Raw genomic sequence first — 24,821 nt, 5'->3', positions numbered from 1 at the left:
TCTTCGTCAGATGGTTAACTCTCATACAACATGGTCCTGGGAAACAGTCTTGGTGCTAATAGGGGGTAGTTGTGCTAATAGGCACTTTGTCACTGACCATCTGTGTGACACGGAGCCAATTACTTAACCTCTCTGAGCCTCAGTTTCTTCACTGTAAGAAGTGAGGATAATAATAGCAGCCACTTCACAGGGTGGTTGGGAGATGAGAAATCACATGTAAAAAGCACTTAGCACAGGGCCCAGTAAGCATTCAATAAATGCTGGTTAATTAAAAAAAAAATGTGGAGCTATTCGACATTGGAAAAACCAAGTGACCTCTTTCACCTCTGTTTCACTAATAGGGATTACAGAATTATGATGTAAAAAAATATGGCACCATCTGTTCCACCACTCCATCCAAATACATGTGTCATATCTACCTACTTCTCAGAGCGGGCATCGCAGGAACAAGCAAGTTCTAAGTTATTACTATTCTTCAGACATGGACTTGTTTTTAAAGCTCTCAAAAAGCATATTAAAACAAAACATAGCAGAAATGTACATGTTGAGTAGGTCAGCATCAACCAGAGATACAGAGAGTTAAGAAACCCTTGGGGCAAGCGAGGATTCCCTTTTGGCACAGAAATTATGTATTTTATTTTAAAGTGCCAGCACCAGAAAGATGAATAGGGACGGTTCATAGATACACGTTATTTCTGCACGGTTTTTACGAACACAATTCTCCTATCATCTTCACAACACACACACATACTCACACACACACACACACACACACACTCTTTCTCTCTCACACATACATACATACATGCATACTCCCCCTGCCCTGAGCAAAAGATTTGGCATTCTTGAAAAAGTTCTGGGGAATATTTCTAGAATGCAAGGAAAACCTCTATCTTTGCAATTTTCCAGACTTCTGTCAACTATGCTCAGTGCAATTATGTACCAGTGTCAGAATGCATTTTAAAAACCTTTGGATACCTTCAAATTAAGGGGTGGAAGGTGGGGAGAGCTCTCCCACAGTTAATGATAAACAAAGGTATACCCAGCAAAGTTCCTGTCAAAAGTTCAGTCTCTAAGCCATGACTCTTTGCTTCAATCAATGGGTTTTTTTTTTTTCCTTACAAAATGCCTTTCATTATTTTCAACTCTATTAAAAGGATGTTCTTCTAGTAGGCAGAGGATAAACAGAGCAGGACCCAAACGAAGAGGGAAAACCAAGACAGGAAGAGAACACAGATTCTGTTTTAAAAAAAGCATAAAGGGGGCGCCTGGGTGGCACAGCGGTTAAGCGTCTGCCTTCGGCACAGGGCGTGATCCCGGCGTTATGGGATCGAGCCCCACATCAGGCTCTTTCTCTATGAGCCTGCTTCTTCCTCTCCCACTCCCCCTGCTTGTGTTCCCTCTCTCACTGGCTGTCTCTCTTTGTCAAATAAATAAATAAATAAATAAATAAATAAATAAATCCTTTAAAAAAAAAAAAAAGCATAAAGGTTCCAGACTGTTTTAACTGTGTACTTTTACCAGTAGGAAAAATTCAAGATAGATACTTCAGTAAGTGTCTATGGTGTTTACTCACAAATCATAAACTCGTATTCTATTAGCTATGATCACCAGGAATGATACAGGGTGAGATTACGTTCATCATTAAAAACAGTATTAAAAATAGTGTGTGCAACTGTGCATCTCTTTCTGCTAACTTAGATTTTGGGGTTTTTCACTGATTTCTTCTGAGATCTGATCAAATTGTCATTGTGTTTACTTTGTAACAAATGAAGGACTCATATTAGGAGGAGCTGAACTACCAATGATGCCTTTTTTTTTTTTTTTTTTTTTTACTGCTTGCTTGTATTTGCATTATAAATATTATCTTCAAACATGGGCTTCTTTGCAGAATCTTTCTTAAGGCTTTTGCTTATTTTGCGACAGATGCTTTAGTTCAAACCAGATAATCTAACGTCTCAATCCATTTAGCTAAGTACACATGGGGAAACCATGATTCATTTTCCAATGCTGAAAGTCCACAAGGAGCAGAGGCTCTGCCATGACCTCGTGCCTAGGGAAATATCCAGCCTTACTTCAGAATGCCTTCCACTCGGCTCCTCACTATGAGAGGACTGGGGAGGGCGCCCATGTCAACGTATCTGTAATTTTTGTAAAGATCAGTCTTCTTAATTGAGAGCCTGTATCATACAGCAGTTAAGACGAAGGACCAGGAGCTGGACCACCTGAGTGGAATTCCAATTCTGCCACGTCCTTACTCAGTATGCCTGTGTCCTCTGTAAAAATATGGATGATAGTACTACTTCATAGGATACTAAAAAGGATGATATATGTAAATATACGTAAAGCCTTTAAAAAGGTAGTACCTACCACCTGATATATGCATGGAGACATTTAATAACACATAGAGGAATTTAATGGATAAATGGAAGTTGTGATGTTTTCTTTTGGAACCCTAATGGGTCATTCTTCACACATTGGAGACTTCTGCTTTGGAGCAGAGCTATCCAATAGAGGGCTCTGCCATGACAGCAATGTTCCATATGAACATGAATATGGCAGCCACTGACCACATGTGGCTACTGAGCATTTGAAATGTGGCTAGTGTGGCTGAGCAACTGAATTTTTTATTTTAATTAATCAACTTTAATTTAAATAGCCAGAGGTGTCTAGGGGCTATCCTACTAGACAAAGAAACTCCAGAAGGCTAACTATTCTGATACTCTATAAAATGCAGCTCAATTCCATAATCCATCAGTTGCCTCAGATAAAATATGGCTGCTTGGATGAAATTAAGCAAGCTTGCTTCTGGGCTCTGAAGCCAAGAGAAGCATCACTTCTAGCTTCTCTGTTCTCTTACATGCCTCAGTTTCTTTGTCATTGGTTATACTGTCTTTAGGAAGAGGCAGTGACTGGGGGCACTATTGGGTCAACACTATTGGAGGCTTCTAATTTGTGCTGTTTGGGCTTTTCCTAGCTCATCCTAGCTTTCCTTCCTGGTATGGAATTCTGAATCCTGCCTGTGGCCACTGTGCAGGCTCCCGGGCCAGATACTTACACCACTTTATTTGGTTCCCTGGCCCCTGTCCTCAACTTGCAGAGGACTGCCCACATTCTACAGATGGTCCTCTGTGTCAACCCTCCCTATGACAATGGCCACACGATTCTTGGGAGGCAACCAGACCAATGTCAATCTATTCTAGGGAAAAGGATATGTCATCTCCATTTTTACTAGGTAAAGTATCTTCTTTTATACTGTCAAACCACAAAGAAGTATTTCTCTACAGTAGTGTTAGTTTTATAAGTTATAAAGTCTAAATACACTAGAGTCATAAGTAAAAAAAAGCTTATTATAATGAATGTTATAATTATTACATTATAATGAATGTTATGGGCTCAAGGCTAAGTAAGCCCAAGGCTGAGTTAGGTCTGTTTCCCTTTGTTAAATTTATTTGCCTATGTCTTTGTCTTCCCCACTAGATAATGAGATTCTTGAAGGCAATGACTGATCCAAATTTAAATTCATCTCCCTAATGTCTGAAGTAGGACCTGACACATAGCAGGTATTCAATACATACTGGATGGGTGAATAGATGGATGGTGGGTTGATGGATGGTGGATGATGGATAGATGGATGGATGGTAGACGAATAATGGGTGGATGGATGGATGGTGGGCAGATGGATGAATGGATGGTTAGATGGATTGATAGTGGATGGATGGATTGGGGATGATGGACAGAAGGATGGATGGATGGATGGATGGATGGATGGATGGATGGATGGATAATTGGATGGACTGATGGTGGATGGATAGATGGTGGATGATGGATGGATGCAGGGTGGGTGGGTGGGTGGGTGGATGGATGGTTGGATGGACTGATGGTGAATGGATGGTGGGTGGGTGGATGGATGGATGGATGGTTGGATGGACTGATGGTGGATGGATGGATGGTGATGGATGGATGAATGGTGGATGGATGGATGGAACTATGTAGTGCTGAATAATATGTTAATCCAAACAGAGAGAAAGGAAACAATTCAAATACTTTGCCCTTCTTACCAAGATTTGTTTTTTTTTTTTTTTCTTTTCTTTTCCAAATACTCTTATCTTACTGGAAACAAACAGAGCATTGCTAAATCCTACTTATGTTTTAAGGAACCCTGGATACACAAGTTTGTGGCTCATACAGCCATGAAATGTATGCTCCATCGATCAAAAGAGGCCAGTAACGTCTACAGAATGACAAAATGAAAGGAAAAAAAAAGAGGCCATGATAGAAACATCAAAACCAAATGAAATACTGAAAATAAGTTAATGACATTACATTATAAATTCAGCTTACTCAGAAAGGACTTGGCCAAAGGAAGGAGAGAAACAGAGAGAGAGAGAGAGAAACACACCTCACCACCAGGACCGCCATCTAGTTTGAACTGGTGAATTGCTGAGCACACACTGCATGCATATTCATAGGTACCACAGGAAACTGAGCACCTTTGGAACCAGCATTAAAACTCTCTCCGGCCAGCGAGTGCTGCGAACCAGTAACTCAACAGCCCCCTTGTGGCCTGGAAGAATTAATGCAGCTTCTGAAGGGATGAAGGTTCTTCCTGGAGTGGGGTGGGACATGGGGAGGGGGCATGGAGCCTTTGAGAGGAGGGGGATACCACCAAACCAACCACCTGTAAAGGTGTTCCACTCAGCCCTGTTTTGTGAAGGGAGGGCAGCACTTTTTCCTTCCAGAGTGTGAAAAGGAACCCCAGTAAATACGCCTGTTCAAACTCACACGTGCTTGAAGAAGAAACAGATCAAATGAGCTCAGTATTCCCATTTAAAAATATCATTTAAGGGAATTTTAAGCTGTCTGAGAAGATGGATACACTGTGTTTGTTTTCTACATTAATGAGCTATAAAAAGAATGGAATAGGCCATAAATACAGTATTTTGTAACAGCCTTTACTAAAAATGCTACTACTTGTGTTTATCATTTATATCCTTGTATACAACCTCAAAATTGATTACACTTTAAACCGTACATAACTTGCTGTGTTTTTCATTTTGTGCTATACTACAAACATTTTTATAACTCAGTTAATATATTCCATATTTTGTGTTCTTATTGATTATGAATATTTCTTTAGGGGATTTTATTGCTTTTAAAATAACAAATGTTAGGTATTAAAAAATAGAAAAACCTATTGCAGCCTTTATATTTTTCTTTCCCCTGGTAATTCTAATACATACATTTTAGCGCAAACATAACCAGAATATCTTTCTCTGTATCTTTTATACTTCCCCACACTAAAATTTAAAATCTCCTAATATAGTGCACAGTAAAAGAATCAGACTTCTCAAAGGAAACCCGCCATTTAATGTGTCGGACTTGAATTCATAATCCCTTCCTTCTACAATTAAAAAATTAAAGTGCCAAAAGATTATCCGCACGTAACACGATGGTTTTACATCAAGCATATATTATCTTTACTAATTGCCATTTCCGTTTATTGGCTGAAATATGATTTATATATATGATATGATTTCACTATTAATTATCAAATTGAAAAAAATAAAATCTCACATTATAAATTCTCTCCTGGAAATTAGTTTTATTATTTTTTCCATAATCCTATCACACAAGCTATAAGTGCACTGCGGCATGAACACTTTAATTTTTCCAGTTAGTTTTAAGCAAGCCCAGAGGTGAGGTTTAATAAGGATCAATGGCACTTTATCTGGGACAGGGCCTCTTCACAGCATGCAAATTACACAGTAACACTTAAAAAAAGAAATAGATTTAATTAAAAAAAAAAAAGTAGAACCACAGGCTCTGGAAATTCAATTAAAGGATTTATGCAAAGGTTTGCTAGGTTTTTATATGCAGTTACTGCTTACATAATGAGCTTTTCATATTAAAAATCAATAGGTAATCTAGACTAGAAGATCATCCCCTTAAATACATTTTTGAAATCAATTTGAAAAATAGTCCATCAACTGCTTGTGACTACTCTTGCTGCTTCGATTACACTAAAAGCAATATTTAGATTGTAAGACGTGCTATGGAATATCTATGCTTGGATATTGCTTTCAAGGGCTCTTATACTTTTGAGTGGCTAAGATGATCACCTGGTAATTCAAGATTGTGTTAAATGTATAAATAATTTATTTAATTACCAGCAAGAGCCTATACACACAACCTCGTAGTATGTATAATGGTTAAATGAAAGGAAAAAGAGAGAAGAAAAGAAGGATCTGAAGGAGGAAGGGATAGAGGGAAGGAAAGGGGAGAGAGGCAGAGAAAGAGGGGGGGAAATGAAAGAGAAAAGAACACAACAACCTCTTCTGAATTAGTCCTTTTGCTATCTCAATTGCCTATTGTGTGTTGGCTACTTAGCACTTGGAGATATGCATTTCACTTTAAAACTCATTTAGGCCTTCAACTAAGGAAGCAATTAGCTAGAGCTAACTTAGGCAGACTTTTCATCCTCTGTGATAATGGGGGACAGGTCTTGAAATGAACTGAAAGCCAATGGTCCAATTCTGTCCAGTAAGTTCACATTCCGTCCCTCCCAGCCACAATTTCACCGGATTTGGTAATACCTAGAACAAGGGAGTCAGGTTTCCATGGGCCATTCCTGGCAAACTAGGAAATGATCTTCATGGACAGAGAAATGAACTTTTGGTTTATCAAAATGAAAAGCACGGCTCTAGTTATCCCAATCCGAAGTCAGCCTCGTAAAAATGGGCCGACACTTGGCAAAGGACTCATTCATAACAAAACGACTTTACTCTCTTCTCTAAGACTCTGGGAAGAAATAAGCAAAATATTTACACCACCACATTTATCCATCTACCAAAAGTTCCCATCTCAGGAAAGGTCTGCTGACAAGGCCAACCTGGGTGACAGAGGAGAGCCCAAAACAGTCCCGAGGATGTCCCTGGGCTCGGTACACAGGGCGGAGAAGACAAAGGCCAAGTATGAGACAGGGGGTCAGCTTCTGACGTCTGAGCTTCTGGTGCTGGGCTCCTGGTGGTTCCTCAGCACGGTTCCGCGCATTTGCTGTTACGAGCCTGCCTTTCTCTGTGATGTGCCTACCGCCATGCTGAGGGAGATTTGAAGGCCTGGGCGCCTAGAACCAGCTTCATCAACCTTCCATGCATGTACCTGACAGGCACTGGTAGAACGCCTAGCATGTGTGAGGCGCTGCCGTTGCCGTAACGGCTACAAAGACAGATCTAACATATCCGGCATGTTTACACGGGTTAGATATTTCGGTGCATGCCAAGTATTCTTTCTAAAAAATGTTATATTTATAAGGAAGAAATAAGAAGCAAAGGACTGAAAAAGAAAGCATACCTCGAAAAGGTTATGCTCGGTGAAAGAAGCCAGTCAGCAAGAACCACGTAGTGCAGGACCCCATTTACATGAAATGTCCCGGAGACGCAAATCTGTAGTCACAGAGGAGATGAGTGGCGGCCTAAGGCTGGCGGATGGAGTGGGATATTGGGAGGTGACAGCTAGAAGGTGTAGGTTTTCTTTTTGAGGTAATAAAAATGTCCTAAAATTGATTGTGTTGATGGCTGTGTAACTTGGTGCATATATGGCAAGCCATTAAGTTGTACACTTTAAATGAGTGATTGTTTGGTATGTGAATTATATCTCAATAAGGCTGTTAGAAAAAAAAATAGGTGCAGTTATGGATGGTAGTCTGAATAGTAGTAGCTTCAAGGAAAGCGAACACGAAAATCTGAAAAGGAAGGAACCAGGTTGAAAAAAAATATGTATTTATTTCCTACCCCATGCCAATCTGACAAAGAAAATGTTTGAGCTTTCCCCATCTCTCCAGAACATCTTCTGTGCCCATCAGTTTATAGAGAGCATCCATCGGGGTAAGATGTGCAAATATCATGTATTGGCTTCCTGGAGAAAGGAGCTGAAATCAAAACAAGCAGAACCTTCCTATCGCATGAAATGAAAGCATCAGTGTAAAACGTCCCAGGTTAGTATGATCAAAATGTCAAATATGAAACCGTCTGTAGCAGTGTGAGAGGTGTTAGTAATGGAAGTTTGAACAATGTTAACACTTAAAATTTCAGCAGAACCATCTCGATCCATAAATGTATAAAAGTCATTTTACAGTGTGCTTAACAGTCACGACCAAGAGCTGTTATAAAAGAAGATGCCCTCAATGTCACTTCATTTTCTTTTATTCTTATTATCACATTTAAATCTCTCTGTGAAAGTGGTCCTGATAGGTAGCTTTATTACACATGGCAAGACTATTCATTCTGAACAGAACTTCCTCCGAGGAGTTCACAGATACAGAGAGACCACTTTCCCCTCATCATCCCTAAATTATCCTGCAACTGCAGAACAGTGGAGCGGGGGCCAGCATGTTACGAGGACTCGGTCTGCTGTGCCACACGAAGGCTCGATAATCTTGAGGTGACTCTTTGTGGCCTGCAGAGAACCGCTGGTTGGCTGCAGGGGTCCTTAGCTAACACCTCACTACTGAACCTGTACAGACCTGGGAGTAAAGAGTGGGGTGGGCAGGGAAAGTCAGGGTCGGGCCCTGCTGCAGAGAAAGAATTCCAAAAAGTAACCCTAAGATCTGCAGCAGCATTGAGGGCAGGAACGCAGTCTGACCTTTCCTCACTTCATTGGGAGAGAAGGGGCCAAAATCTCTCCTTCATTGCCTCTGTTCACAGGTAAGTATGTCACTTAAACCAGGTGTTGGCAAATTTGTCTGGAAAGGGATAGTTGGTAAATATTTTCAGCTTTGCGGATCACATGTCGTCTGTTGCAGCTGCTAGACTCTGCCATCATAATTCTATAGCAGCCCTGGACAATGCAGACATGGAGAAGCCAGGCTGTCTTCCAATAAAACTTTATTTATGGACAATCAAATTCAAATTTCATAAGGTTTTCATGTATCATGAAAGATTATTTGTCTTTTAATACTTTTACAGCCATTTAAAAATGTAAAAAGAACTCTGAGCTTACAGGTTACACAAAACCAGGCAGCGGGACAGATTTGGCACAAGGCTCTAGTTTGCTGTCTCCTGTGCTAAACCGCAGACTAGCCAGGAAGAAGTGGACCAGTAATCCACCTTCATTTGGGATGCATTCAGCCGCTACTCCGATAACAAAAGATCGCCTTCAATCTAGCAAACCCGATGGCATACATTCCAAGCTGGGTGCACTCCACAGAACAGCAAGATGATTTAGTTTCAGCTGACAAAAATTCACCTTCTACATTTTCTGAGTTTCTTCCTTAAGAAACAATTACCAAGGCCCCAAAGTTTTTATTATTTAAAAATGGACAAAGTGTTCAGGGCTGGAGACACGACAGCCTTGGTTTAGGAGCTATGAGGCTGACCAGGTTCGTTCTGGCCCTGCTGAGTAAGTCCATCGTTAATGCAACCGTTACAGGAATGGAATATGGGGCCAATCCTTTGCAGTGGTGCTTTGCAGTGGTGCTAAAACCCCATGGCTGGGGTTTTAATTTGAAATCTACACAGAGACTGATTTTACAGTGTTACTGTTTCCTCTTTCTACTTTGATTTTTCATCAACCCTTGACCATTGGAAGCAGAGGTGCCTCAGAGTAAAAGGTGCACAGACTGGCATCATCATAACTGATTGGAATAATCAAAGGAATGGATTTACTAAATAAAGCAGAGAGTCTACATTGTACTCTATTTCTAAAGAAGCATACCCGTAGTATATAAAGGATGTGTAGAATCAAAAACTGATAACTGTTATCTGGAATAGTTTTCGTGAATAGGAAAACAACAACAACAACAACAAATTTGCAAATTGCTGTATTACAGAGCTCTAAAAGTTTACTTCCTAAGTCAGACCTATCTACCGCATGACGATGTTTACACGTTTCCTTGACATGGAAAGTCATTCGTGGTAGCAGTAGTGGCAGTATCACTGTTCCTAACAGTATTATTTTGGTTAAGAGTGGTGGAAACCGTAGCCTGGTTCAGGTCAAATTATGCTCACGTACTAGCACCTATATAGTTTCATCTTCCAACCAATGTGGCCCAAATACAGATCTTTAAATACCATGAGGCAATTACCATTAACATAGATGTGTCTCAGTACAAAGACACAGAGAAAAGGGGGCAATAATAATAAGAAAGTCAAGAAGTTCAAATATTGCTCCAGGTATTTCACGCACAATGCAAAGTTCTGAGATCACCAAAACTGAAAAGTGCTGCTGAGAAAAATCTGAACGGCAAAGAAAGTCTTCCTACGCTAAAACTTATCACTTTCTAGAAACATTGTACTGGAGTATTTCCCAAGTGAAGGAGAACACAATGAGTATTTGGCATATGTTCAAGCAAACAAACGGGGTGAGGGACAACATGCATTCCCTAAGAATTCTCACCCCTGAGGATTATCCAGAATCTCTCTTAAACCTGTATCCCACACTCATATTGGTATGTTTATTAGTGGTTGATTGGCAGGAGGAGGGAGAAACAGACCCTGGATGAGGACACTTGCCTGACTGTGACAAAGCTGCTGACTCCAGGCTGTGGTCCTAGGGGGTGAGAGCCATTCTCTCCGCCATTCTTGTTGACTTTTCTCTCCTGTTTGTGGCTTCATGACAACAGGGAGGCAGCAGTGCCTGTCAGCATCAAATCTGCACTGCACAAAGGAAGAAACGGGGGCAGAAAACACCAGCAGCCCTGCCTTTTCATCCAAGACCAGAAGGTCTCCAAGAAGGCCTGGGCAGATTTCTGCTTGTACTTGTGGACCAGAACTGTCCTGCGGCCCCTCAGCTGCTAGGGAGGCCGTGGAAGGGAGCAAGAATCCTCCTTCCTGCTCTCCCTAGTGGGAAGTAGACCCTGGCAGTCGGCACAGTGGACACTAAGTATGGGCTCTTGCTTCCCCAAGAGGCTGACATCGTGGAGGGCAAGGGAGCACGGTTCATTTATCTCTGGCCATCTCCAGGGTCATCCACATAAAGAACTTTGGCCAAACGGAAAAAAAAAAAAGAAAAGAACTGAGAATCCAAAGTGATTTCAAACAAAGACAAAGCAGCACGTCAGCCAGGGCAAAGATCTGCTGTCTGTCTACCCCACCTGTTTCCTCTTCCGCCTGAGCACATAGCTTGACTACACTTGCTAGCCCCTTACGTTTCACAGATATGTACCACTCCCAGCCTGGTCCTTAAAGTGCCCCCACACGCGAGGGCCCATTTTCCAGCCTCTTCCACCAGCCTGATGCACACCACCAATGTAGCCTTCGAAGCCAGGTGTGGAGGATGATGAACCCCAAGACAGAAAGAGCCTGCGTCCCTGAGTCAGCACCTGGGGGAGGAGTGCCTGCTGATCCCGAACAGTCGTGTTGGACCTTATGTAGAATCAGCAAAGTTTACCATGTCTGAGCCACTGCGCACGTGTGGGCAGCCAGTGCTGCCTTCACGAATACATCAATCTGGAGCGTATCCATCCGTGTGAGTTCCTGAGCGTTTCCTCCACATCTCTTTGGTTCTCATCCTGGCTTGTGCACATAGGCTTGTTTCAGAGCATCTCTGTCACCCAGCGCCACCACACCCAGGCTCCTGGGGCAACACTCCTCCAGGGGGATGGTCCCCTCAGGAAAGCACAGCTTAAGAAACTTCTGCAGTCCAGGCACAAGAAAGCACAAGCTGACGACGGTGTGCTACGTACTCCGAGGTGTCCCAGCAGCCCGCTATGCTTTCTAAAGTTCAGTTTCTCACATCTTCTAACTAGGCCCCTTTTATCAAAAATCCCTTCTGCACACTCCATGTTAGGCTTCCAGGGAACGTCTGGCTTGATACTGAATGGGTGATTTATGAGACCATCATTGCGCCGCATTGTGGAACTCTTGTCATCTCAATTTCCGAACCCCGGTCCCTTTTCTGTTTACTTTTTGTTGCCTTCAGCCCTTCTCCAGGTGCTATTGTGAGGAGCTGCATTTAGTGGCTTAAGAGTTTGGCTTTTATAAGTTACTCTGAGCCATATTTCCCTTGTTCTCCTGCTCCTAGATGGAAAACAAATTGCATAAGGGAAATGGCTTTATAGTACCAGTCCTTAAATATTTTACAGGCAGAAATCTTGGTGGGTGGTTTGGAGGCTCAATTACCCTTCTCAGTAGAGGGTATAAATATCCCTGAGGGTTTACATAACAAACCCGCGGCGACTCCATGCCACTTAAAACTCCTAGTATTTACATCCGCCTCTGAAACCCATGACTCAGTGGCATTTGAGCATTTGCAAAAGAGTAAGGCCAGCAGGATGGCACAGGTGTTAAAACAAAATCAATCTACCCAACCATCCATCTACTGACAGACACAATAAAGACACCACGATATTGAAAGTTGGCCTCTTAAATATACATTTTTTCGGTGGTGGTGGCAGGGGAAACAGGTAAAAGGGAAGTCGTTGCAAGTGTTTGCTACTTAGAAGCCAGAACAGATCTGTTGTGACGCAGAATTAGGTGGCTGCAGGGCACTACTGAGATCAGTAGGGATTGTAACTGCATCCCCCCTACCTCATTTGATCCATCTGCAACCCTTGGAGGTAAGCACTATTCTCCCCACTTTGTAGATGTGAATATCGAGGCTCAGATAGGCTCAGCCTACCCTGAGTCTGTGAACTAGTACATAGGAGACACAGGTTTTGTACCTAGGTCTGTTTTATCCAAAGCCCTGTGCTTCTTCCACTTTAAGACACTGTTTCCTCTGCCAGGCCACAGGATCACTGATGTCTACACAAAAAGGATGGTCTGGCACCCCTTCTAATAGGAGCTAAGAAGGCACCTTGAGATGGCTCCTCTAGGAACTGCACTCCTTCAGGATCCATCCTGAAACCGAGCTTGCACTCTGATGGGTGGTAGTCCTATGCATAATTCTCTCTTTTGCTATTAATATAGGAAAAAAGAATAAGGCAGCCAGTATGATCAGCAGGCATTGGTTCCAGACTCAGGGTTTGGAGAGCCCAGCATTCAGCTGGAGTTTTTTTTTTAAAAAAAAAAAGGCGGGGGGGAGAGGCAGCCTTGAGAGCATTCCTAAGTTTAAGGGGCAGACCCTCCCTGCAGAGAAAAGATGCGGAACAAGGAACAGGTAGAAAGCCACAGAAAAGTAAAGATCCAGTGCAAAAAGAAATCGTTGGGTGCCCAGAGGGGACTGGGCCAAAAGTCTGGGGACAGACTTTCTGAAGAAATCAGATCTGATGGGTAGCTTAGAAAGCAGTAGGAGGAAGATGGATAGAAAGGAAGACATATGAAGAGATACCCCCTCCTGAATCAAGTTCTAAACAAGTGCTAGGAACAAACAAAAAGAGAAGATGAAGGCAAGAGTGGAAAAAGCCAGGATGACCTGTGTCACTGGCCCTGGAGTCACTGTACATCTAGAAAGACAGGGCACCTGGAATATTCCAATACCGTTCACAGAGTTATACAAAGTGTGCTCTTCTAAATTCTGAGAAGGGAAGAAAAAAGTTTCAGTGCTATGTCTGTTTCAAGCTTTTATCAGCACTAATTCTAGCCCCCTTTTCCCTTAGAATTCTGAACAGAGGAAAAACAGACATTAATTAAGCAAAGCTTTATCTCTTTCTACTCTAATGAAAGCCAAGTCACAGTATATTTTTCCCTAAGATTTTTCTCCGCTTAATGAAGACATTATCCCCGAGTTTTCAAAGTCACTTTACAAAAGAGCATTCGAGAGACATTAAAGTCAGTTTAAACTAAAAAGTCTTTTTGAAGTCAATAAACAATAAAAGAACAATGAAAAGAGAGCTTTTGATGGTGCCTTGGTCTAAAGTCTTTAATTTCTGTTTTAATCTACAAGATGCGTAAGTCTTGTATTCAAATAATCCTCACCTCTAGAATACAGTAAGCTTGAAGCAAGTGTTGTATCATGTTGTATACATACATATGGGTATATGTGTATATGTACATACACCACACACACGCACATACATACATGCATACCTCATTAACATGGATGGAGGTCAGCAGGANNTTCTCCACTAGAAAGGGAAGTTTTACAAGTTTTAAAATTATTTCCATTCTACCTCTTTGAAAATTAAAAAAAAGAAAAAAAAGTAAATGGAATCTTTGGCTATGAAATTTCATGACAAGATCAAAGACTATAATGCACATAGATTTTTCAAGGAATACATTATTAATAACACAGGCAAATACATAACTCATCCACAGCATGGTCAAGAAATGAGAAGGTAAGCACATGGTTCCGAGGCCCCGAGCAGAACCCCACACAGGGCAGGGGCCAGGCTCCCTCTCTGAGATCTGTTCACCTGGGCATTACGCACAGCCCAAGCACTTCCTGCCTGCTGCTATAACGGGGGGATTGTTCAGTGCAGATGGAAGAAAAGGGGGGGAAAAAAACCCAAAACTGTTTAATTTGCCCCATGTCACAAGACGCCTTTTTATGTGTTACCCTATTTTTCTTTATTCAGGTGAAACTTATATATCATAAAATTCACCATTTTAAAGGGTACCATTCAGTGCCATTCAGTTGTTCACAATGTTGTGCAACCACAACCTCTGTCCAGTCCCAGAACATTTTCATCATCCCACAAGGAAACCCTGGACCCCAGGATCAGTCAACTCCCTAGACCCCGGACCTGACAACCACCAATCTGCTGTCTCTATGGATTTGCCTGTTCTGGATATTTTATATAAATGGAATCATAGAAGAGTTGACCTTTTGTGTCTAATATGCTAGTCCCTTTCATTTTAAAAATAAATAAGGCCCATGAATGCAACTCTGAATCTAAAGATCAGTTCTTCAAAAAGAAAAAAAAAATCCATCAAATACAGAATACCTTTAAAAACATAAATTGATTACACTACTGGTGCCCTCTGATGATGGGTCTTATTTACCAAGAAACATGTATAAGGGGAGCTTATTACCAAAACAGGCTGTGTAAGTGGAAAAAATTAACACATTCCTGGAAAGCATGCTACATTAAGAGATTATGGGGTCCATACAGTTATTAGTGAAAACGTACATTATTCAGGGATATTGTTCCAACCCAGACAACTGTTTACCAAATCTTCCCTCAGGGCCACTTAGGGAAAAGGCAGGGGAGGCTGAGTGGTCTGTAGGTCTAAGACAGTATGATTTCCAACCCAGATTATTCATCTACTTCAGAAATGAGAATTTTTATAATTCTATTTCTCCTTTCCCTGATTTCCTTATTGAAGGTCCAACAACATGTCCCCAAATCAGATTGGAGAGCACAGTGTCCATGTGTCACACAAGGGGACTGAATGGGGACCTGTAGAGAAATGGAGGGAGCAGCCCTTGCCAGACCTCTCGAGAAATGAGGCCTTCCCAGGAAGAATGGGGTTGGGAGCACACTGAAATAGCACTTCCCTACTTACAGAGGGGGGGGAAATGCAGAGAGATCTAGGTTCAAATCCTGCTTGGCTTCCATCATGGCCTCTAAATCACACCTTTATCCTCTAGAAAATGGGCATGGCCATTAAGATTAAATGGGATATGGGCACAGAGTAGGCACTCAATAATTCTAGCCACTTGGCACTATTGTTCCTATGCCATCACCTGGTCAGGGTGCTTTGTGTGGACTGTAAGACCGTGTGCACGGACCTCGGGCTATGCTTTCCTCCCTCCCTTTCCAGCTTGCCCCCTCCCTCTATTCCTCTCTCCCTTTCTTCTTTCCTTCCTTCCTTTCAATTTAGTTTAGTGTTGGATAAGCCAATGAAGTTAACTAAGCAGGGAGTCTCTAAGGATTCCCTACGCCATGTCTCTCCTGGACGGGTCAGTGCAAGCTGTTGCCAGGCCCTGACCAGGTTCTCATTGATGCTGGTGTGCTCTGATCAGCCTTGTCTACTCCATGACAGGCCACTACCTGTGTGTCCCAGGTTCTGATCTCCAGACCAAAAAGCTGAGATTTCAATTCTATGGGAGGGGGATCATGGTGGCTCTGCCACCATCACACACTGAACATGACCATGCTGAGGTCCAAAGGTCCACACTAGGAATCAGGAAGTTTGACTCAACCTTTTCTTTATCATCCAGTTGACTGTCTGCAAACAGGGCCCCGTTATAAAACACTCCTTTAAACACTTTACTTGAACATAAACCTTAAGTAACCTAACACATGGCAGCCCTGGGGCGAAGTAAGCTTGAGAACTGCCCCAGTTTTATGGGTCAGAGTGAGAACCGGATAACAAGATTCTACAGATTCTACAACCGCAGAATCAAGCAAGATTTGTTGAGAACTTACTGTGTACCAGATTAGTAAAATCTGTCCTGGCCCTTTCTCTCCTTAGCTCCTCTCATGGTTGGTTCCTAGGCATCCTGCCAAGCCTCACCCCACTCAAAACAAAACAAATGACCAGTCACCTATATTTATGAATAATGACAGCTGCTCAGCATGTCTGGACAATGTTGGGTAGCTTCTTCTTTTATGAATTTAAAGAACAATTATGCTGCAGAGCATAGAGAAATCTTCAGCCATGTGTAAATCTGCTGTCGGACACCTTGTTTTTCAAGGGTTGTCCTTTTTAGCCAGCCTGGCATTTCATCAAGCATCGTAAAGGAATTTCTTCAATTAGCCTTTCCCACGGATGGACACCACCTCCCCATACCTGCAAGGGCACCTCACACTTGAAATATACCCCTACATTCTAAAAAGAAGGCCAGTCTCAAACACAAAATTCCTCAGTGCCAACCAAGTCCTTATTTTCTTTCATGTTTTCCTTCTGGCACAGCAAGACCAAATCTGTTACTGTGAACACAGAATTGCAGTGGGATATAGATTTGACACGAGGCAAATACCTCCCCTTAGCAAAGGCAAATAAAACAAAAGTTCAACGAGCCTCAAAGCCAGGGTGCATAAATGTCACTGCGCCTGGAAAGAGGGGCGATCAGAGAACACTTATGAAATCACGGTCCTCCCGGGGTGGTGGGGAAAGGTTACAGTGTTGCGTTCAGGAGGTGTGCGTGGGGGGCGGGGGGGCGAGTGCCAGTGCCCAGGAAAAACAGCAGGCACGACAGGGCGGGACCCCGGGAAGCGGCACGGTTCAGATGTTCTCCGCGAGCACGCCTGGCACACCCGCTGCCGCCTCACTTCTCAGAGCTAATCAAGGGAAACGTAACTAGTCCAGGCGGCAGGGCGAGTTTACAACAACTGACAGTAACTATAACATACGCCAGTTTGTATTAAGATGTTATTGCACCTTTCCAGTTCTAATCACCAATTATGACTCTATTACTCCTACTTGGCAGTTCATCTGCTCCTGCCTCCGCTAAGGGCGACTTGGAGACGGACCTCTGATCTCCCGGTTCCACTTCAGTGGGCGCTCAGCACGGCGGCTGTCATCTGCAGACACTGAAGAGGTAAGGCATTGCTTTTGCTGAGATAACTGTACCTGACCTTACAACAATTTACTAAGGAAATACCAGCTTAATAGCAGTGTGAGTGCAGTTTCCTTTATGCTCACAACGGCACTGCAAATTAGCGACAACAGGATAAATCTATGGCCAGCTCACTAGACACTTCATTAAATCACTGTTCTCTTGCCTTGTAGCGCGCTAATAGAATCACAGCCCTCGTTAGCTACTGAATAAAAGATCAATCACAGACTTTGAAAGCTCTTGCTACCAGCTTCCAGAGGAAACAAGGAAAAAAAAAAAAGGAGAGTGAGTGAGAGAGAGAGAGAGAGAGAGAGAGATATTTAGGATCATCGCTGAGATTCTGAATGGCCTCGCTGCAAGTTGCTTAAATTACCTTTTCCACGACTGACTCCAACTGCAATACTCAGAGGAACTTGTTAAGCCTGCTTTCAAGAGCAGCACTCTAATATATGACTGCTAGACCCTGGTCAAAAGTTCATAATGTGCATATGTAAAAAGGTACTAAATTGCCTGAGGGCTAAAACCAGAGGAGTTTAATTGTAGCAAAATGCTGAAAATGGTCTGTTGAGGGTCCTTCTATTGGGATACTGCTGGGCCTGGCTGATTGAAGTACAGAACATAAAAGCCTTGCAACAATATTTCCTTAAATGCTGGGGAAACTGCCAGCAGTTGGTATTGCATGAATGTTGTGGTTCAAGAAAAACATTTTCCTCCCCTAAAATAAATAGAGTATTAAGAACTGCTCTAGCCCATAATTCTAAAGCATGACGGAAAAAGGGAGGGCTCAATGATAATAAATAAGGTATAATTCATAGGGCATGTCCAATCTCCTCCAAGTGTATTTTTACATGGGGCGCAGTGAAGGTATTCAGGCATGACCTGCAAGGGTTTGGGGGGGGCTGCGGATGGCTCTGATTTTGAAAACAGCTTTGCGCAGCTTCTGGCTGCCTCACCAGTCTTTGTGTTAGGTGTACCCAAGTGGGGATCCTTGCAAAGGGCCGGTCCTGTTTGGCTTGTCTTTATTTTTTCTTTCATTAAATCAGATCTCAAGTTCCAGCTACACACACATTTGGCTTGTGTGGATGGGTTTCTCAACCCAGAACTCCTTACCTTCCCCAGATACACTCCCACATCTCCCCCTTTCTGGCCTTCCTAATTAGCTCCTCATTTGGATGAGTAGCAATATGAGTTCAGCGGATGGTGACTCAGATGCTAGGAGGGCCTGTGTTAAATATAGGACACCCAGGAGAAGCTAGAATTCGCTAGGTGGGCTCTCTGATTTCTAAGAAGTATGTGTGAAAGGTAGCTTTCATGGAGAGTAAAATACCCATGTGACATTTTAATCAGGTTTTTAAAAATCTGTATCGAACATGGAATCCCACATATACGCTATAGCACCAAACTCACGCGAGGGCAACACGGTAAGGATCGGGTAAGTTTGACCACCACCACCACTACTGTGCTAGTCAAGTGTGAAACTTGAGCCATCACGCAGGTTACATCTGTGCCTAGAATTTAACAAATGAGATTAGCAATATCCAAATCCTTACTGATATCTTCGATCAGCATTATTCTCCAAGAAAAATACTTTCCAAACTTGCAGGGAGATACAAGTGATACTTCCTAACACAAAAGAACAGACTAAAAACTCAAATACAGCACCCATTTAATGGTGAAGCCTGCATTGCTCAAACACTGCTACACCTCATTGGTCCAACCCTCAAAGGTCACCAGGACTGCTTCAGAATAGAATATACTGCATTTCATACTCTAAAAGGGGTCACATCTGCTCTTGAGTTCTTTAAAAGCAAAGACATAGGTTACTGGACGTGCCCGCCATACGCTGCGCCAGTTTTCTCTCTTGCAAAGTGCAAATCCGAGTTATTCAGGCCCACATTCTACAGAAGGAGTGGGAAGCTTCCAAACAGCGAGTCCGCTTGACCTCTGGTCTACTCTCCGTAAGTGCTGGAGAAATCTGTGCATTTGAAGCACGAGTACTCAAGGAGGAAAAGAGAGCATAGAAGGAGTACACTGCAAGGTGGGTTAATGAGTAGAAAACTAAGAAAACGATAAAGCACAAGCTGCCCCCACGGTCCTCAGGAATGTCAGACCTGGCAGCCCACTGGCACTCTCCATCCCGTGATTCCCTCCAGGCCTCAGGTCACCCATCTCAAAGGGCAGGAATGGACCTATCCTTACCATGTGCCGCTGATTCCCGACCACAGGTTCCCAAACCACAGAAGAGCGGGTGGGCTCCTTCAGCAGCAGTACAATGCTCCATCCGTAGTGCCGCTCCCAGAAACCACACTCGGCCCTATGCTGGGACCGGAGCCTGTGGAAGCCCCGGTGTCTTTGGGGTGCATCTCAAGGAAGCAGCGAGATGTACTAGGGAGGGCACACACGTCCGATGCTCAGCTCTGCCCCTTACTACCCATGTGACTGAGGCAAGGCACTCAAGTCCTTGATCTCCTCATCTCTAAAATGGGCATAATAATCTGTAACTCATTAGGTTCCTGTGAGAGGTAAAGTAACTGGAATGACATATAAAACGTACCAGGCCCATTGCCTGGCACTCAGCAAAATGCTTCTTCTTCACCCTCCTGTCCCTCCTGTGTAACCCTGAAAACAATCCAAAGGTTGCTCAAATGAGAACATTATAGACAGGACCATCCTAAAATATGGTCGCAGATTTCAATACGATTGCAATGAAAAACATGTGGATTCTCTGGGGATGACCATATTCCAAGAAGGGCTTTATCTGATATTGTCACTGACACTTCAGAGTCAACTCAAATACGTGAACAGATGAGACTTAAAATAAGCTAACAGTGTGCGTTTAGATGCACGTTTACAAGCTGATCACCCAGAACCTACAGAAAAGCATGAACATGCTATTCACGATTCACTGCTTCCATCCTAAGCCAGCTTCTTAAAGTCTGACCGAAGACTTCGAAGGCCACCTTGAGAATTCGTGGGCAGTCTTCACTTTCGCAGGTTAGTAACTGAAGCCGCACCTGTGTGGTAGGCATTTCCACTTCCATTTGCTCCAAGTGCAGCCCATCCCCACCCCCATCCCCGCCCCCCATGTGAAAAGAATGAATTCATACAAAAAGTCACGATGAATGTCCAAAGGGACAGCAGGGAGGCCAAACTGACAGGGTCGGAGTGACATCCAGGGGAACAATGACATTCAGTTTAATTCTCACTGAAGACACCATAGTTTAATACCATGCGTAAAAGTGTGTACAAAAATGTCCTTAAAAACTAATTATAAACTATCCCTGATTTTAAAACCATCAGCAAAATCCCTGTCACCCACGGATGGAGCTGCTGTGTGGACTGGGTTTTATGAACACTGCAGAAACGCAGCCCGCTGCACGGTTACCTTCTGGGAAGCCAAGCAGCCTGACTTTATGAATATTCTGTGTCATTTCCATACTCGGGGGTCCCTGTGTTTAACTCATCGCGTGAGCCTGGAATCCTACAAGCCGGTGGTTTCCAGCTGAGCAAGTTAAGGCAGCAACCACACTTGATTAATTCAGAGAGAGAGGAGAGAGAGCCGAAGTGTATATTTAGTACTTTTCTAGGAGACAATTACTTTGGATTTGCATAAAGAGAAACAATTAGGTATTTTTCTCTGAAAATACTTTTTAAAAATCTGGCTTTCTTGACTATCCCTGACTGTAAATGTCTGCAACACTATGTGCACAGGGCAGGCAGATGTCTTGTATGACGCAGAACCTACCTATGAAAGTCCAAGCTCGACCACCCCCACCCCCAACACAGACCCCCACAGGGCTTCAGTACCAACCATAATTAGAGGTACAGGAGTTGTGGCTTTTTGTCCTAAATAGCCAGAAATTACTGAAACTGAGAAGTAAAGACTTTCAAAATGAAAGAGATTCTAGAACTGATCAGTGAAAATCTCTATAGGCATCAAAGCCACACCCAAGTTACTATGCAGCTAAATTTGGGGTCAAATAATTAACAAGAAAGGCAAATAACAAATAAGGCTAAGCTAATCAAGGATGATTCTGAGATGTTTTTAAATTGGTTTAAGAGAAGCCCTGCCATGTACCAATAGGGCTGGGAGACTCCTTCCCTGTTCTGTCATGTACCACAACTTGGGACTCTAAAGGCACGACTTACAATTTTTCATTTCTAACATCAAGAGGGGAAGGCCCTTGGCAGTGGTGGGGGGGAGGGGAGGCAGGCTCAGCTGGAAGAACATGCAACTCTTAATCTTGGGGTTGTAAGTTCGAGCCTCATGCTAGATGTAAAGATTACTAAAATAAATAAATAAACAAACAAACAAATAAATAAAATAAGCATTTAAAAAAAACACAATGCTTAATTCCCAGGCCACTTTGAAATATCCAGTTATGCAATAAATCTACATCCTTTCAAAATACTGGAAAGGCCATGTCAGTTAAAACATGAAATAGGTGAGAGTCTCATATTGCCATGAAAACTCTCTCGGCATGAACTTCAAAGAGTCTCTTGACATTTCAGTGTCCAGTTTCTTGATCTCTAAACAAGCGGGCTTAGCCTGCATAATCGCCAAGGCTATTGCAGGACTGTGGCCACCTGAGATGCCCAAAGGGAGCCTTAGTTCATCCGACCACATCAGGTGCTTGTGGATCAGTTCTTCCAAAGTCACCTGCTGGCCTCCGTTTAGAAACTGCGATCCATTAGTTTACTAATATTATCCCTCTAGGTTATAATTAATAGTAGCAACTAGCCTGGGAAAACTTCAAGTAGTCATGTAAGTGAAGTCAATTAAATACCGAGGTGACACAGGGAATGGAAATTGTTGGAAATAAAGGGTTTTCTTCTTCCCCGGCCCAATAACGATGAACTGATCATTCCCTTGCTTTTCCCCCAAGCCACACAGAGTGAAATATAGCGCCACCTATCAACAGCCTCCAGTACTCACATGAGTTTATACAGGTGTGCCTGTGTGTACACAAATAAATGTAAACACACATACACTGCCAGATTGTCTTCCTTGTATTAATGGCAAAAAATTAGGTGACTTACATTGTTTATTTTTCAAATGCTGCATAATAATATAAAATGATATATATATATGAGATGAAATAAACATTTAGGTCAAATAATGCTGTATCAACAAAACAAAAAAATCCGTTGACAGGGAGCAAGGAAAGGTAGAAGATAAATACTGAGACAGAGTCTGCAGGCCAAGTTCAACCAGAACAAGCTATGCACCCTTCATCTCTGGGGGGACTCCTTAGTTTCTTCATCTAGAAAAGGGGACCTTTCATGTGACCTCCAGCATGGAGAGTCAAGGAAGTTCTTGAGTCCAGCAAAAGCAGCTAAGTTCACAAGTTCCTTTCATACAGACCTTCTGTGATCCTCATGAATATTGTAAAAGCAGAGAGTCTTACAGGAGGGGCCATCAAGATTTCCCAAAATAAAGCTTAGCCTTAGGGGAAAAAAAGGAAAGGAAAGGAAAAGAAAGGAAAGGAGAGGAGAGGAGAGGAGAGGAGAGGAGAGGAGAGGAGAAAGGGAGGAAGGGAAAGAAAAAGGAAAGAAAAGAAAAGGGGGAGGGGAGGAAGAAAGGGAGAGGGAGAGAGGGAGGGAGGAAAGAAGGAGGGAGGGAGGGAGGGGAAGAGGAGAGGAGAGGAGGAAGGAAGGAGAGGAAGGAAAAGAGAGGGAGGAAAGGGAAAGGAAAGGGGAGGGGGGAGGGGAGGGGAGGAGGAAGGAAGAAAGAAAAGGGAGTTTTTGTATTTCCATTCACTAACTTTGGCTGAATTCACCTTCACTTGCTCTGCGCGCTAAGACCTGTGATAAGTCATTACTTTGAAAGAACCAAGAGAGCAAGGAGCAAATCTGGACTGAATGAAAAAACTTTGTGCTATTTTATTCAAAGTGGTGAAATGGCATATCTGCAAGAGAGCATTTTCTATCCCCGGATAATCCTGCTTCAGAAGAGCCGTCATCTGAGAACCTAGGAAGGCCTTGGAAAGGCCTTTAATGAGGACAGCAGTAACGAAAACGAACAAAAAGGGGGCAGACAGACACACACACACAATCACAGAGAAAATTACCAGCCAGTCTGAACATATGCCAACTCCCCTAAGTGCGCAGCAGATTAGAATCGTAGGATGGGCACACGTTGCATGACATTTCAACATCGAATAAAACCATCCCGCCAGTGGCGTCGCTTAGGAAAATGCTTGCAGAAATGCTGCCAGCCCACAAGGGGATGTGCATCTTCTCTGTTCACAGGGCAAACAGCTCTTTATAAGGATGATCAGTCAATGCTGTGTGCTAATTTGATAGCTCCGTCATCAGATGGCATTGCAAATTTCATTACATATTTTAAATCATGTTAACACGGTTTGTTAATGTTGGTATTCACTAAAAGGCCACAGCTATTTAAATAATGAATAGGCATGATAATTTTTAAACATATTATGGAAGTGACACGTGGATATTCTAAATATCCTTTTCTTAGAATCTGTCCTACATCATTCATTAAGTGTCATCACTAGAAAGATATATCAAGATGTTTCTGAGATACCGCAGATTCACAATTCTAATAGTTATTTATAGAGATAAACAACATACCTATCCGAAGGAAAAGTACTTTAAATTATGTTAAAATATAGTCCCATATCACCTCTATCCAATATCCCTAAGGCAAGAATTTAATGCTACTATTTTAGAAAAGAAAAGACAGGACAGTATTTTGTTAAGCACTAAACAACGCTTATATGTCAGATATCTTCCTTTACTTGTTCGTTTATGCATGCAAGCACACGTGGGCCTACCAACAAATCCATCCACAAATGTATCTCCTCTGTATCCCTGCCCATTTACCTCCCCTGTTCAGTGAACACATTAAACGTTTCTACTTCTAGTTCTGTAACATTTAACTCCCAACCCCTAATATTGCCTTTGTACAGGCTCACAAAATTTCCAGATCAGCTCCTTCAGCCTACCTATTGGTCTCAACACAAAACAAAACAAAACAAAAACAAACAAACAAACAAAACCCCAAACCAAAAACTCTTCTTCCCAACTCACTTTCTTATGGCCATAAAACTGGCCTCTCTGAAGCCCAGACACAATCTGCAGCTAACAGAGGCCATCAGTGGTAGAGATTTGGAGCTTGAGCACTTGAGCCCTTTGGAAAGAGCTCGAATCTACACTCTACTGCCTTTTAGTTATGTGGCCTTGAGCAGGATACTTACCTATCCTGACAAGCCTCCTCAGCAATAACAGGGAATACCACTCTTAAAGAAACACTGTAAGAAATAGATAAGGTACACAGCACAAGTCCTGGAAGACAGCAACCACTCGATAAATGCTAGCTTTGTGTGGGTCATTCCCCTCATCGTCGTCTTACCTCCATCATCATCAGTATTAATAGGAGACTGTAAGATCCCAAATCCTCAACCAGACCCTCA

General features: G+C 42.7%; 1 protein-coding gene across 2 annotated transcripts in view; it reads right to left on the bottom strand.

Annotated features, from left to right (window-relative positions):
• Positions 1–24,821, bottom strand: part of WWOX (WW domain containing oxidoreductase) — a 923,493-nt gene that overhangs the window by 608,464 nt on the left and 290,208 nt on the right. The gene's annotated exons all lie outside the window — the stretch shown is intronic.

Source organism: Ursus maritimus, unplaced genomic scaffold (assembly GCF_017311325.1).
Source record: "Ursus maritimus isolate PB19 unplaced genomic scaffold, ASM1731132v1 scaffold_19, whole genome shotgun sequence".
Lineage (NCBI taxonomy): Eukaryota > Metazoa > Chordata > Mammalia > Carnivora > Ursidae > Ursus > Ursus maritimus.
The sequence above is the reverse complement of the archived record's forward strand: the minus strand, read 5'-3'. Positions and strand labels throughout refer to the sequence as shown.